Source organism: Oreochromis aureus, linkage group 16, assembly GCF_013358895.1.
Source record: "Oreochromis aureus strain Israel breed Guangdong linkage group 16, ZZ_aureus, whole genome shotgun sequence".
In the NCBI taxonomy this organism is placed as follows: Eukaryota; Metazoa; Chordata; class Actinopteri; order Cichliformes; family Cichlidae; genus Oreochromis; species Oreochromis aureus.
The window spans coordinates 4,573,793-4,574,370 of record NC_052957.1 but is presented as its reverse complement, the minus strand read 5'-3'; positions in this window follow the sequence as shown (position 1 = coordinate 4,574,370).

Sequence of the window (578 nt, the reverse complement as noted above, 5' to 3'; positions counted from 1 at the left end):
GAACGTTTGCTACTGTGAGAAAGATATAAATGAAAACTCATGTGGTATTTTGAACTGTTGAGTTGAAAATGTCCCACGTGCAAAAACAGTTTAAGAAGCTACACCGTTGTTGAACAGGCTCTTTTAATCTCAAATGCATAACAGCTACAGTGCTGTTTCACCGTGTTAAGCAAAACGCTAATATAGATATTATATGTCATTCTTAATTGAGTACTATTGAAAATTCACCCAGTGCTAGTTTTAAAGGACAAGTATACCACATGTAACCCAGTTCCTAAAATCATCTTAAACCAAAAAAGTAAAACATTTTATGTTCATTGTTTCTGTTCTTACTGTCCTTGTTTAATGAAAGTGAAACGAGATCGATATATTTATTTAAACAAAAAAAAGGGACACGGATTTATATATTTGTTCTGGTTAAACAAGGGTTACGTTTCTCCGAGGGTTGATGAGCTCTGATGAGAGCCTATTGTTTTATTCCACTCCTGTCGTGTCAGCCAATGAGTGAAGGTCTAAGCAGCTCTTGTCCCTCCTTAGTACCAGTTCCAATGTTTTCAGTGTCTTGCTTCTACAGCCAA